This window comes from Coenobita brevimanus, chromosome 64, assembly GCF_032717465.1.
Source record: "Coenobita brevimanus isolate Jiangsu-jjx chromosome 64, ASM3271746v2, whole genome shotgun sequence".
Classification (NCBI taxonomy): Eukaryota; Metazoa; Arthropoda; class Malacostraca; order Decapoda; family Coenobitidae; genus Coenobita; species Coenobita brevimanus.
The window spans coordinates 29,859,549-29,874,792 of record NC_137017.1 but is presented as its reverse complement, the minus strand read 5'-3'; the positions used below and the strand labels follow the sequence as shown (position 1 = coordinate 29,874,792).

At 42.5% G+C, this 15,244-nt stretch overlaps 1 non-coding gene across 1 annotated transcript; it reads left to right on the top strand.

The window, feature by feature from the left end:
* The first annotated feature begins 6,956 nt into the window (after window positions 1–6,956).
* LOC145404766 (5S ribosomal RNA) lies at window positions 6,957–7,075 on the top strand. Its single transcript, XR_013898223.1, has one exon. It is a non-coding gene; the product is annotated as a 5S ribosomal RNA (ribosomal RNA).
* Window positions 7,076–15,244: the final 8,169 nt, after the last annotated feature.

The window sequence follows — 15,244 nt, the reverse complement described above, 5'->3', positions numbered from 1 at the left end:
CATAATCAGTTGCTTACCCTTGGTCAATGGGTCTGTTCGGCCACAGACAGGGGTTAAGCAATAACAAGAGTATAGTACCTAACAGACTTCTGATGCCGTGAGAAGTAGAGAAACTTTTTTCTGACACCGCAATGTTATCGAATTCTCGAGAGCCTTTTCTGATCCCATGCGTACATGACAGACTTTTCTGACACCATCGCGCAGAGTAATGGAAATTCTTGTTCTATTGTTACCAGCGCTAGAGAAACTTTTCTGTCATCCTGATGTCCACTTTAACCTGACTTAAAACTTCCGTCTCCCCATCTTCAATTTTGAGCTGCAACATGAGGTTGATAATAGATTATGGTGATAATCACGAAAAAGTATTGTGGAATGAAAGCACAATCATATTATTATCTTACTTTGCCACCGAGCAAAGGAAATATGCTTCAAAATGACGAAGATGTCTGCCAAGTTACACACGAGCGTCTATAGAGGGACATTTTGACACCTCGACGTCACATATTATACGAGGGACATTTCTGACGATTCGATGTCAAAAATGCTAAAGGAGCGTTTCGACAACTAGATGTCATAAAATCTAGTGGAATTTACTGTCGTCCTGAGAACTAGTGGGACTTACTGATATTATCAGGGGAACTTCTGATGTCTTAACTCCTACGGAGACATGTTGGTGTCATGGGATATTTGAATGACTTTCTTCAGCTACAAAACACCTGAACTTCCTAATATCCTGGAGTACTAAAGGGATATCCCAATGTTATAAATACTATAGGACCATTACGATACATCAATGTCATAAAGAACTAGAGGGATTTTAAAACATTTTCGTGTCACAGCAGGAATAAAACTGAATGCCTTTATCACATTGAGTCTTACATAATTTCTGAACTGTTTCTTGTCCGAGTACCCAGGTATAATTGTTGGCCCTCGGGAAGTATTAAAAAGATTGTCTCCACTCTAAGCGCTTGGGTACAGAGTTACTCTCATCAGTCAGAAAGAAATAAATGTCTGCCGTCCATGTCCCTGGGTATAATTCTCGGCCGCTGGGATATATTAAACATATTAATTGTCTCCTCCCCAAGTGCTAGGATATAGCGTAATTCTCATCTATCAGAGTACAAGAAAACTAACTCTTTTCAGTGAATCCTATGACTCATTCTTAGCTGAATAAAATCGCCAGATACTAGGTGAAGATATAGAATACTAAATGTCGCGATTTAAAGTGGAATAATTGTCTACTCTCTCAAGGGCATCATAAAGTGAACTTAAAGATAAAAATTAAATAGTATAATGTTGTAAATGACACTGACTACGCTCTGCGACAAAAACAATTAAAGATATTTCGCTCGTTCGTCCTCAGACAGGAAACCGGAAACTGGAGTACTCTAATTAATTGGGAAAAGCGGATTACTTGGAAGCGCCCGAATAAATATGTATTTCCAGGCTTTTACAATTTCACCAATTACTATTCCTGTAACACACACTTCCAGCTTAAGTACGTGTAAGTTTACGGAGGAAATTAATAAGGAAAAACTGATAAATTCAATTAGTAATAACTGAAACCTGTAATAACGTACCTTCCTTGCCTAAGGACAATGAGTACATAAGAACAGATTTGGAGCATAAAAGATTCAACATTAAAGGCATTCACTGCGGGAGGCCTACCCTACGATGAATAAATCTAGCTGGTGGAAGAAAGAATAATATAAACGAGACAATCATACTGTGGATCTGAACACCTACACTACGATGGTGTATTTTTTATATACTTAATTCACTGTTTTTCGAACAAATTTCTTCAACTTAGGAAAGACTCTAGATCATCCTTCACTGCTAGAATGCCCACTTAACCCCTTCAGTGTGGTGACGTATTTTCTTTTTTTATTCTTAGTATCATGAGACGATTTCATGCAGCATAGTGGAGACATTTTGATCAAGAGGGGATTGATACAGCCTTTATAAACCCCTTCACTGCTACAGATCTTCCGTAAGTTACATAAAGTAGGGAGATAACATGAACAATTTTTAATTATATCATTCGAATTTGAGGGGCATACTCTTTATAATATCGTCTGGGAGCAACAACAATAAAAATAAAGATGACGTCCTCCCGGTGAATGGGTTAATAGAGATGCTTTAACTCCATTTACTATGAGAGGCCTTTCCAAAGCTCAACTAAGTCGTTTGCTGATAACCCGAATTAAATGAGGGAAGCGTCAGTCACTGTACTATAGATTTACCCAAAAGTTTCTAATCCCTTCACTACTACAGTCGGTTTGCTTTCGCCTAACAGAACTAGGCCACTTCCGCAACTTAAATACAATATCGTGGTTACATGACGTTCGATGAGCTCCAAGTATGAAGTGAACATGACTGTCCTTTGTGTATTAGTTAAAACAATCCTCCAATCTGACTACATCTGCCCATCAACCAAGCTGAGAAAGGCTTAGCGATCTGTCAGATTAGGGTGCACATACTATACAGGTCTCCACTGAACAGAAAAAAATCGACTGACTGTAGCGCCAACAAGAAAAGTGTCATCGGACTGGAGGAATGGGCTGAATAATGCAATGAAATGTAATGAACAATAAAAAGACTGAAGGAATAAAAAAATAAATAAATAAAACTTGGTGAATGCGATAATGACAGGACGATACTCAGTTTGCTGGGATGATTAGTTTGGAAGAGAAAACGCCGAGAGAAAGATGGAAATAGGCAAATGTTAATAGTACAGAAGCAGACTATGCATGAAGGTGGAATGAGGAAGAAGGAAAGAACAGGGAAAAGGGAAGAAGAGGGATATGAAGAAGAAGGAGGAGGAGGAGGAGGAGGAGGGGAGAGGAGGAGGAGGAGGAGGAGGAGGAGGGGAGAGGAAGGGGGAGGAGGAGGGGGAGAGCGAGGAGGAGGAGGAGGGGGAGAGGGAGGAGGAGGAGGAGGAGGAGGAATAGGTACGTGAAAAGAAGAGTTATTGTGATGGAGGAAGGGGATGGGGAGATGTTGAAGAGGAGATGGGGAGAAGATGCTGGGGAAGGGATGGGGAGAAGATGTTGGGGAGGTGACGTTAAAAGAGATTAGGGGAAGACTGAGGGGGGGGGGAGCAGAATGGAGGTGAAGGAAAGGAATAGATGAGAGGGACAAGGATGAAAAGGGAGGCAGACAGTGCAGGAGTATGGAAGGACGGAGGGACAATGTATGGATATATGAGAGAGAGAGAGAGAGAGAGAGAGAGAGAGAGAGAGAGAGAGAGAGAGAGAGAGAGAAAAGGGGGGGAGGGGTCTGTGTGATGGTGGAGGAGAAAGAGAGAGAGATAAAGAAAGGAAGGAATCTATGTGAAGGTGGAAAACAAGACACGAAGGAAGGGGAGGCAAGAGAGAACAGGGGGTGGGGCAGTATACTGTAGAGTAGATGTAAAGATGGTAGCGAGAGAGGAAGGACGGTGAGGTAATACGGATGTGATGATGACAGAAAGAGAAAGAAAGGGGGGGAAAAAGGAGACAAGAAGTGAGGTGGTATGGAGAGAGAGAGAGAGAGACTGACGAGGAAGTGAAAGTAAGTATGGAGTGAGATGGTACTGTCGTATAAAAGAAAAGGAAGGAAGGAGTAAGAATGTGAAGGAAGGAGGGAAGGGGAGAGGAAAAAGGAGGAGAAAGTAGATGGTGTGATGAACTGGATATATGAAAGGGAGAGAGGGAAGAGACACGCTGCGTGCAGTGGAGTTTGGAGGAACCAGTGTATGGCTGTTAGAGGCAAAATAAGGAGGAACAGGGAAGAGAAAAGGGGAGGTAAAAAGTAAGGAAGCAGAAATACGTATGGGGAGTACAAAGGTGAAGATGGGAGAGAAGGAGAGGCAAGAAAAGAAGGGAGAGAGAGGACAGATGGGTTGGAAAGGAGCGTAGATGAGAAGCAAGAAGCATTAAATTATCTGAGGGAGAATGGAAAGAGGTACTGGTGTGGATGGGTGGGACGGAGAGCAGGAATTAGGGTGTACGAGGGAGGGGGGAAGAGAAGAATACAGAAGACAGGAGAAAGAAAGGTCGACAGAGATGGGGAAGAAAGAAACGAGAATGGGAGACAGAGAGGGGGAAGAGAGGAGAGGAGGGAGATAGGAGAGAGAAGGAAGGGGGAGCGGGGGAAGATGGAAGAGAGGAGAAGGAAGGAGGGGGGGGAAATGGGAAAGAGGTGGAGGGAGAGAAAGGGGGGAGGAGATAGAAGGGAAGGAGGGACAGAGAAGAGGATGAGAACCAGCGATAAGGGGGGATAGGATGATGATTAATACTGGTGACAATATTATCCCTGCAACAGGCGTAGGTCAGGTGTGTCGAGGGAGTGAGTAATTAGAGGGATCAGATGCGCTGTGGCCTCAGGAATAGAGAGGAAAAGGTGATGTAATGTCGCTCGCTCCGCGTCCATAGTTGTGTGTGTGTGTGTGTGTGTGTGTGTGTGTGTGTGTGTGTGTGTGTGTGTGTGTGTGTGTGTGTGTGTGTGTGTGTGTGTGTGTGTGTGTGTGTGTGTGTGTGTGTGTGTGTGTGTGTGTGTGTGTGTGTGTGTGTGTGTGTGTGTGTGTGTGTGTGTGTGTGTGTGTGTGTGTGTGTGTGTGTGTGTGTGTGTGTGTGTGTGTGTGTGTGTGTGTGTGTGTGTGCGCGCGCGCCTGTCAGAGCCTGTGTGTATGGGGGGTCTTTCCCACTGAGGCGATTGATTGGAGGGATCATAGCCGCGTTCTCGTCGGCTAAGGAAGCCCTCTAACATCTTTTCCGAGGCGATTTGTTCTGCATACAGTCTGCTATTCAATTATGTGTTATATACGTATTAATCATTCCAATACAGCCATACTCTGCACATGTAACGTACAGAAGGATGTTCGCCAGGCTAACCTAAAAGTAAATCGCTAAGGAAAAGGTGATAGGGAGTCTCCTTAACAAACGAAAATACAGGCCTATGTTTATTGTGACCTTAGGACTAGTTGCTCTCTAGGTGTGGGTGTATGTGAATGTGTTTGTTTTTATGCGTGTCTGTGTCTGTATGTGAAAGAGTTTGCTTCTGTATACATGTTTGTGTGTATGTGTGTGTCTGTTTTGTGTGTGGATAGAGAGCCGTGTGTGTAGGTGTGTGGGGGTAGAATCTGTATTGTTTGTGTTGAGGGGGATGAGTAATTGGAGGGATCAAATGTGCTGTGGTCTAGGGACTGGTGTGGGAAGTGGCGGGTGTCGTTCCCTTGGTGTGGATGGCTTGTGTGTATAATGGGCTTTTTCCGTGTGTATGTATGGATGCCTATGTATGTGCATAGATGACACTGTTGTCATGTGGCTAAATCCCCTTAATGTATATCTCTGTATAATAACCACATCCACCTCCATACGTTATTTTTTACAAATCCTTTCCATATGTCTGTCTCTCCTACATACAATTTCATACTAACAACTTTGACACCCTACCTGAATGCCTGAACAACCACTCAATATCCTTTTACGTATCATTAGAGTACCATTAATTCGCCTGTGTGCCTCCTCCAAAAATATTATTTTCCTCCAACCTAAATTTATTTTTTGAATTTCGTCTTTCACACAGAATATAAAATTCCTCTGCTAGATCCTAGAAATTCCATTCCTTGTCTGCCATCAGCACACCTTATCTGCATTCAGAGATGCAGTCAGTTCCTCCTCATTACCTCCTCTCTTCAGAACCACTCCCTTCCCAAATACGTTTTCCAATTTCTCTCTGAACCTCCTTCTACTGTAGTTGTTGTTCTTCCAATCTATCTCAGTTCGCTTCACATGGCCATCATCTCAAAGCACAGGATGGGCCATAAAGACCATAACACATTCTTGGTGCGTTGCAAGTGTCTACCTTGTAAAATTTTTTATTCCAGTATATTTTTCATGCTTTGCAGTGTCTTTTTTTTATCTATACTGACTGCATGGTTGATTAGTAATGCCATGAAGCATCTAAAATGTCTACTTCTCTTACACCAACAAAGAGCCTGCTCTGTAACATACAGGATAAAAAGTAGGCCTACAATATCCGATCACCCTGTGTTTCTCTGATTCCCAGGTCGCCTAATTGGTCACCACAGCACATCTCACATGAACCTATTCTTTTATCCATCACGTACTTTGAAGTAAACTATTACCGGTATATTATCTTCCTCACTCTTTTTCCCTTTAAACTGGTGTACCACTATATCAGTGTTGGAGCTAATTCACTGTTATACACAGCGTACTGCAACATAATTTCACTTTGTCATAAAGTTACTGCTTTAAATGTCCCTGCTACTTTCCACTTTCGTTATAACTTTTCAGACACTTCGTCCTCACTGCTAACATTATGCGTCAGAACACTTTCGGGTACCCCTTCCCATATACCTTCTGAGCTGCATCTTTACTTCACAACATTTCTCTTTTACGTCATTCAAGGCCTCCACACTCCTATCCATAATTCTTAACCCGTTCCTTTTCCATGCATTTATTGTTAACTCTGAGTCCACGGCTACGTCTTAAGGGTGCTGCCCCAGTCAAAAAATATCAGCCAAGAACTACGCGAGGTAAGATTAGCAAGGATGGAAGAAAACAAAGTGTGTTTGGGTTCATCGTAAGCGCTGGTTAACCGGACAAAGCTGCCTGTTGCGGAGTTGTTGGCTGTGATCAGAAACTATTTTGCACGTATTCGACATCAATGGATGTGGGAAGCTTTTCGTTAATCCAGTGCGAATAAATACAAAAACTACTGGGCTAGTTCTAAAGCTGTAACGATGCTCGCTCGTATCTGGTTGGGATTCATTTTTATTGTGTGCAGTTTTGAAAAATCCACAAACCCTGTAATACGATTTTTTTTTTTTTTTTTTTTTTTTTTTTTTTTTTTTTGCTAACGCAGACGAAAGTATTTAGTTAAGGAGACACTTTTTTTTTTTTTTTTCAGCTTTAGGAACTGGGAAGAGTGCTGGTACACACACACACACATCCAACGGCCATGCCACGTTGAGTACACCGCTTCCCGTTCGGTCAGCGAAGTTAAGCAACGTTGGGTCTGGTTAGTACTTGGATGGGTGACCGCCTGGGAACACCAGATGCTGTTGGCATCCCTACGTGTCAAGTGGGGTTGGTGGAGGATTAGTGCCCCTCCCTGTAAAACAATTAACTCTAAGCCGTTGGCCACCCCATTTGGGATACATGGCGTCTGGCAATGGATGGATATACTGTATATATATTCCCAGACGCCTCAATCCCGTTTGGGGTGGCCACAAACAAATCGCCTCCAAGTCGCCCTGTCCCCCGCCATTTCACTGCCCTGCTCCCAACTCACACCCCCCTCTCTCATATACCTCTCCACCCCATCCCTCCATCTCATCCTCGGCCTCCCCCTCCCTCTTCCCCCCTCCACCTCACTCACATACACTCTCTTCGTCAGTCTTTCACCCTCCATATATATATATATATATATATATATATATATATATATATATATATATATATATAGATATATATATATATATATATATATATCCATCCACCCATCCATCATCCAATCGTACATTGCCCCATGAGGAGCGTAGGAATCCGGGGCTAGGCAGTCGGTCTCGACATTTAAGATGAAAGTGACCAGCCTCACTCATCCCTGAGTGGCATAACATGAGCAGTCAACCCCAACCACCCCTTGGATAGAAACCTTCACCGGCTCAGTCCGACTGGAGCGCAATAATTACCCACTAAACCACCAGGTGCCAAAATTTGGTTATATGGTTACCACCCAGAGTAGTAAACGGTTTCTTGGTGTACAGGAAACCATTTGGCTTGTCACTCAGTGTAGAGTCACCCACAGGTAGAAGGAAAAGGAAAGAATGAAGGAAAGAAAGACAGAAGAGGGTGTGTAAAGTCACCCGTAGGCAGAGGGACAAGAAAGAAAGACAGAAGAGGATGGAAGGAAAGAAGGATGGAAGAGAGGCAAGGGCAGACACCCGAGAGCAGCACTACATCGAGTGAGTGGATGGTGAGCGTCCCCACCTACCACAAACATAATATATAGAATCCGTGGGAGGAGGACAATATCAGACAGGAAGAGGCCATAACTGTTATCAGATCAGAGTAAAACAACTTAAGATTCACACTTGGGTAGTTTTAGTTGTAGTCGTTGTAACCCCATGCTCATTTGAAATGTGAACCCAGTAGACTACAGGTTGAAGTTATCCCCTACTGCAGTCCACTATCCCTCATTCATGGATCAGGGAGGGATCTGAGGGGCGTTTGCCCAACCAGGGAACGGAGACGCCCCGCTATGTCCATGCCACTGCGTCAAGGCGTCCCTCACCAGCACCTCACAGGTAGATAGGCATGCCACTATATGAATCGGTCCAAGAAAAACTGGACACTTCTCAAGCAGTACGGTCACTCCATGACATCCGTTACGGCAGAGGAACCCTGGATATTAATCAGACGAAGCAGGTTAAGGGTAAAGTCTAGGAATGATGAGGCAGGGTAGGCACGGGAGCAGAAGTTAAAATCCCAGGTCTGAAAAAGATATTTAAACACTTGATAGAGACTCTCACTACTTCAGCCTCAGGATCTCTCTCCTCAGCTTAGTCAAACGACCTACTGTTTGCTAGATTGAATGAAGAAAAGTGACCTCATGTTGGCCGGGATAATACTGGGAAATACTCCATAACACAGCCTTCAATTTACAGACAGAAGACAGTGTATGAAAGCGACCCTAGAGTAACTAATAGTCTATACGAGCTTCTCCGCAGGATCGGACCTTCTCTTCGAAGGGAAAGTAGTAGCAAGATTTAAACCCTTCCCATGCTGTCGAGGTATGAATGGGAAAGGGTAGTATGTAGTAAGTAATGCATACGAAGTCAATGTTGAAATGGCTAGCCTATATTTTGTGTATGCTAGTGTTTTTATGCGAACTCTGTCATCGGTATTAACTGAATGGGTGCAACTACATGCAAGCATATGGAAGGATACCCTACCAGCTTCTACTTTAATTGTACACCATGGCTTGGCTTTGGAATCCATGAAACAGAATAGGCACAGAACATGAGGTGAATAATTTACCGACGCGCCACCGCAGCTCAGTTATCAAAGTATATTAGCTACAAACAATATTGGTGCACAAAATGCATTAATTATTATAATGCACGGACAGAAGAATACCGGAAAATGCGAGCCTTCTCGTACATACTGGCAGCCCAAATGGTAGATGTTTGCCTTATAAGCTGCTATAAAGGGAATGGTCTTGTGTTATAATTATAAGTATTTAAAAATTCTTATTATTCCGCACGGTCGAAACATTCCAGATGGCATTGGACCCACAGTTCCCTGGGACTTTCTGAAGTTAGTGTTTCGTCCAGCATTTCGTGAAAAGCTGTTGACCTGGACTGCCTTGTTTTTTTTTTTGTTTTTTTAAAGCAACTGCACCTCACCTTTTGAATATTCATTTATTCACTGATCATATAATCCAGTGTTGTCCCTTGTGGAGCGTAGGAGTCCTGGGCTAGGCAAGTTGGTATTGACATTTAAGAAGGGAGTGACCAGCCTCACTAATCCCTGAGTAACATTACGTGTGCAATAAACCCCAACCACCCCTTGGATATCAACCTGCACTGGCTCAATCCGATTGGTGCGCCTTAATTAGCCACCAAACCACCTAGCGCCATAATTTGGTTATACTGTATAGTTACCACCCAGCGTAATAATTGGGTTCCTAGTGTACAAGAAACCATCTGGCTTGTCACTCAGTGCAGAGTCACCCGTAAACAGAAGGAAGAGAAAAGAATAAAGAAAAAAAGACAGAAGAGGAAGGATGGAAAGACAGCAGAAAGGAATGGGCAGGCACCCGAGAGCAGCACTAAATCGAGTGAGTGGATGGTACGCGCGCCCACCAATCACTTACTTTTTGATTAAGTAAAGGAAAACTATAGCATGCATCGTAAATTATATGTCAGTATCAAGTATGTAAAAAATGGGACGTCAATACAATAGAGCTTTTCATAATATCATTTGAAGGTAAAAGAATAAAAATAAAAGGGAGGGGGGACGTCATGACGGTACAGGTGGAATTAAGACCGTGAATCAGATCAGTGTTGGTCTGGATCGTATCACTGCTGGACACCAGGGACTCATCTGCTTGTCAGGGTTCGGATTAAAGCGAGTGAATGAGAAATGAACGCTGGGGCTAAATCGTGCGAGAAATGATGAATGGGAGCATCCAACACGGAAGTAACCGGTTTTCTGTGTAACGAGGCTTATCTGGGTATGGTTTTATCTGAGTGACGACCATGAGTGTAGGTTCGGAGCTGTAAGAAGCTGATGAGGCATTATCAATCATTTTTACGCCACGAAGGCTTCAATCTCCGTTGTCTGCCGCCGTAGTTTTTACTCTGTTCTTTACCTACCCATACGATTTTGCTCATGAGGAGAGAGAGTATCATTGAGGTGAAGGGGTTAGGCATGGCTATATGTAATCTCTTCAGATCGAAAAAATTATTACTACGGTAAATATAATCATCTATACAATCATCTCCAATCACAAGTACTACACACAGTGGTCTCTTGAGGCCCGTCTTTGGCATCAGTGTATTTGTTTATGTCTTGCGTCTCCTGTGGTCTGGCTACAATAAGAAAAAAAGTTGTTGCAAAATAGAAGACATAAGACGTAAATTGATAAACTATTGTCACGCACTCGAGCACGTCACTCCCTGTAATACTTATAAATGGAGGCTGTTGTATGTAAGAGTAAAATGATATGTCGGATAGATGGGCTTAAATATTTCAGACTGTTATAAAATCCATACATGAGATTTATACTGGCTATTAACAAGACCTGGTGTGTGTGTGTGTGTGTGTGTGTGTGTGTGTGTGTGTGTGTGTGTGTGTGTGTGTGTGTGTGTGTGTGTGTGTGTGTGTGTGTGTGTGTGTGTGTGGAGAGAGAGAGAGGGGGGGGAGGGGGCTTGTAGACGTAGCAGGAAGGAGGATTCTCAGTTTATTAGGCTACAAAGAGAATGTCTGTCTGTCCGTTTGTCTTCCATGTAAATCCAGGGGCAAGCATATATAACTCTCAAAACAGGTCTAGCAGGTGGCTAAAGTGCCATCCCTGATGACCAAGGTTAAAACTAATTACAAAGTAATCAAGCTAACATGATTTTTAACACGGTAGCCACTTACCGATTTTTTTTTTTTAACAGTAATATCACAATTTGCTACAACAGGTCGGATGGGTGGACGAAGTGGTGCGGTGGACAGGGCGGGTGTGGGTGGGCAGGGATGGTGGGTGGATGGGCAGTGGAAGAGAAAGACCCATGGGAGAAATAGGTCCATGGGGAATATCATTGGGGAACCAGCCAAAGGAGGAACATGAGTTCAATGGGTAAATGGCATCACGGGGGTCTTCTACACGGGCAGTGGCAATTCACGGCCCCAGGCAAAGCCGTAGCAAGACCATATAGATTTCCCCAGGCAAAGGCGGGTCTCCTTGCTTGTCACAAAAAAAAAAAAAAAAAAAAAAAAAAAAAAGAAGGAAAATCACATCCAAAGTACAATCAGGAAAAATGGCACAGGTAAAAAGTTAGCAAAATAAATCAAAGTGAAACAGAGGAAGGGAAATAATTAATATATGGCGTATCCCCTGAAACCTGTCACGCGCCATTTTATAACCACTGACAGTTAATAACGAGTTAAATTGATAGTGTTTTAGTACAACTGTGGCGAAGTTGAGTGCCTGGTTTGGTGGTATGTGTGCCTATAATTATGGTGGGGGTCGGGGTTCTATGTGTGTGTGTGTGTGTGTGTGTGTGTGTGTGTGTGTGTGAATACAGTTAGTGGTACGGGGAAGTGTGAGGTGTGAAGCTTTAATAAACTCTTCATACACTCATCCCTATTGGCACACGCCCACACAGCCAATCACACACGATGCCGCATACACGCACACAGTGTCTCATAGAGATATAGGTACACAAAATTTACCCACATACAAAAAAAAAAAACACTCAGAAACACATTCAGATACAATTAACCTTATGTACACACAGCCAGTCACAAAGACAAGGGAAGAAGAGTACACACGGACAGATAAAGACAACGGACATTCACACACACACACACACACACACACACACACACACCATCCACTTACATATAACACATACTCGTAAATATGAATGATAATCACAGGTGAAGCGAGCAAAATTATTATTGGTGACGCTCAAATTACAAATGTCCACACCATGCCTAAACAGAGAAAAGATGTAAAATGAATTATTAATTTATGAGATTGTGTGTGTGTGTGTACTATGGGGGGGGTTGTAGGCAGGTGAGCTGGTGTGCCTGAGGGCGTTTAATGTAAAAGACGAAAACAAAGAAAAACACTGGCTTATAAACGGATTATATATATATATATATATATATATATATATATATATATATATATCATCATCATTATCATAATCAGCCGTTGAGGTCCACCGCAGGACCGGCCTATCCCTACCGAAGCAGGGACGATAGAGCCAATGTATCTCTACCTAGTGGCTTCGGCTTTCTGGTAGAGGCTGTATGCAGGGTGAGAAGTGCTTGTGAGTGTGATTGTAGTGGCTTTGGATGTGTGTGTAGCCTGTGAACCAAGTGTAATCGGCCCGCCTGAAGCCGATTGGGTGCAAGCATACTAGTATGCGAAACTAGTTCAACCACAGCACCCCTTGTGTCCGCCAAAGTAGCAAGTGGTTTGGTGAATGCTTCCCAAGGTTTTTACAACTCTGGCAGGAGGCGAACCCACGCTAACCAGCGTGCGAAACGCACACTATACCACTGTACCACAGAGGCTCCACATTATATATATATATATTATATATATATATATATAATATATATATATATATATATATAATGTATGTATATGAACGCGTTTCTCATATATTCACAAACTTGCAGAGAGAGCTGTAATGTCGGCCTGATATGTAATGACGGCCCTCCCCCCCACCTCCCTGCTCCAGGAATAGCACTTGCTGTCGCAGAAGCGTCAACTTTGATGGAGTGGTGATGAATCTAGGTAATGTAAAACTCACCTGAAGATCGTCTCACTTTTTGACGAGGCATACGGCACAACATTTACTTAGGTGTGGCATGTGATATTATGATGAAAGAAGAGGGAGTGGAGGAGAGTGCGGTGGTTTTCATAAGCTTCCGTTATGGACTTACTATTTTAGACCTGCGATTCTTTCATCTATATTAGAAAACATTCTTCAAATGAACAAGCAGAGTGCAACCGCCGCACCCTAAAGTCGGTTTAACGCCAAACCTTTAACGCCGTAGTGTGTCTTTGATCAATGAATTATTTCTCTCATAATCGAACTGCCTCACTCTTCCCCAACCTTCAACACATCCATTTAGTTTGATCCAAACGGATAAAAAAATGTGTCGATTTTGACCTCTGTCCTTTTGTTCTGAACACAGAATCTGTATTTAGTAACCATAAACCTTTGCATGAAGTCTGGTTTATATCGACTCAAACTATCTGAGTTTTTGGGTCATTCCTTTGGCACTGCCCTCTGACCTTTACTTTTGACCCATTGTTCTCATGATTTTCTTACAGCATTCTCTCTTGCCCAAGCACCCTTTCAGCAAGGGATGTGCTTTTAATGGGATCAAAACTCCAGGCTGACTTTGCCTTTGACTTATAATCTACAACATATTCCAGGAACAAATCAGTCACCTGTTCCTCTGATGATCCTCACGCACTGTGTCAAATTTGGTGCAATTCAATTCGATAGTTTTTCCATAAACTTGCAAACAGATAAAACTGCAGACGGAAAGACAAACACTCTGAATCAAACACATAATCCCCTCGCGATTTTTTGGGCAGGTGTAAATATTACCCACTAGATGCAATTGAAGATAATGCTTTGTTATACATTATTTTTGTGGTAGTTTTGTATGTGGCCGTCAGTCAAGTATGTGAATACAGTACCGTATTTACATGGTCTACTACGCTTAGTAAGACAGAGTATGATATCCCGTTTCTCCTCTCTGCTAAATTTGCTTCACTGTCCAAAGTCAAAACCTATGTTCTGGTGTAAATGTTAAATATCGGTCACCGTTTACTCTTACTCAGATATTTTACTTAGGACACGCACAAACACACATGTATAGTGACAAAACACACACACACACACACACACACACACACACACACACACACACACACACACACACACACACACACACACAGTCATCCATGTAAAAACACAACCACTCAGACACACAGACGTCATGGCCATTTACTCCATAGCTGCTTGTAACTTGGGACAGCGGAATGACGAGACTCATATCGAAGGAGAGAGCAGACGGGGGTGTTCATACTTTTTCCAGGCGTGTTTCACTCAGAACGGTGTTTGTTTTGCCGCGAACCCCGTTAACCTCCTAGTTTCAGTAATCCCTCTCCTCGTCCCCCTACAAAGTTTGTCTAACTGGAACCTATTACGAGAGAAAATAAATCAACCCTGCACACCCCAACGGCTATATATCATCCTTTCATCCAAAACTGGCCTCCTACCAGAACAGTCACACAATATTCAACTTTGTACAAATTCATATTTACTTTATTCTTCTATCTGGACAACCACACAAAATTCAGCGTTACCAAGCTTCATATCTTTTTTTTATTCCCTTACTAAAAAGACTTATTTTGATTAAATAAACTAATGACAGTCCTCATTAACGTTCTTTCATGCGCTCAAAAGAATGAACACGTTACAATAATAATGAATATTAGGTAAAGTCCCTCAACACTGCACGAATAATATAAATATTGAAAAGTACCATGCCAAAATTGCTGGCTTATGCGTCCACAAAATATAAATGTTTGAATGTTTCGGAAAGTAAATAAACTGTTATTCTGGCTGAGTGAAAAAAGTTTTAACCTATATATACATAAATCCCAGGACAGAGTCATTACCTACCGCTGTCAAAGCGATAAACTTTTTCTTTACATATATATTTGCTGATTTAAATGAATTGTTTTTATTTGCGGAGAGCCTAGAGGTTAGTTCTATTCATTTATAAGGCAGGAGAATTAACACTCAGGTTCTTGGTCACTATCAGCGTAAAAATCGTCTGGTGTTAGAAGGAATAGAATTTAGAGCTGTCTCAATCATAACACTGCTAAAAGTACTAATATTTACAAGCTATCATCTGTGGTAGGTGGTGGCGACCATCACCCACTCACATGATGGAGTGCTGCCTACTTCTTCCTTCACCTTTAT